Genomic DNA, 1,030 nt, shown 5'->3' on the forward strand with positions numbered 1-1,030 from the left:
ATAGGCCTACTATAAAATGAAATGAAAATGTTAGAATGTTTTACATCTCCATTCACATAATTTAGATCGCACACGAGGCAGGCTGATTTGACTCGGATCCTTATGGTCAAACTGGTAGAATAACAGAGACACTTGATTAAACATCTTTCCCCACATAGAAATCGAACCAACACTTTTTGAAAGCAAGGTGAAGAGAATATCCACAGACACCAATGGCATATAGTATGAAAATAAAAACATCAGTCAAATACAGTGAGTACAGCATAACTCTCAACTCAAAATTAAGCCTGAGCTTACACAACAAATGTTATCAAGCAAATTGTGCTGTACCCACAGTTGTTACATGATCATTCAAACTCTCTCAATTTATTCATAATTTGAATGTTTTTCCCATTCACCAAACTTTAAATATGAGAAAAGAATTGTGTACAAGTTGGCCACCCTATGTCACAAATGCTGGAACGATAATGCGCCCTCAAATTTATCAAAACAGTTGTGACTGTACATTCCAGTTCCCAGTTTAAGGTCATCAGCTGACAAAAAGAAATTTGTTTTACCATCTATGAAACCTAAAACAATAGGTGAAAGGGCATTTTAATATCAAGGCCCCAGGATCCGGAATGCTTTACCAAGTACCATAAGAGAGATCAAATCCTTTGATTCATTCAAATGTCAGCTGAAGTCATTTCTGTTTTTAAATTAATAAGATGAACATGTGGAGTGATTTTCTTTTAGTCAGAACACATGTTATGTTACTGTTGTGCATTCTATTGTATTATAAAGCGCCCAGAGCCTGTGTACTTTAATCTGGATTGGGCGCTATAAATATCATTTGTTATTATTATTAAAAGGTTTTATTTACTATTTACAGACATGTTTTGTTATTTTGACTTACAGCTACCAAAAAAAAAAATTCAATTAGGTATTTATATGAAATTTGTTTCACATCCAATGAAATGAAAAGTGAGATCAGTTAGAAAAAACCACAACCCAGTAACAAACAACAAACAATCTCCCATGTACTTTTTTA

Source organism: Aplysia californica, unplaced genomic scaffold, assembly GCF_000002075.1.
Source record: "Aplysia californica isolate F4 #8 unplaced genomic scaffold, AplCal3.0 scaffold00021, whole genome shotgun sequence".
Lineage (NCBI taxonomy): Eukaryota > Metazoa > Mollusca > Gastropoda > Aplysiida > Aplysiidae > Aplysia > Aplysia californica.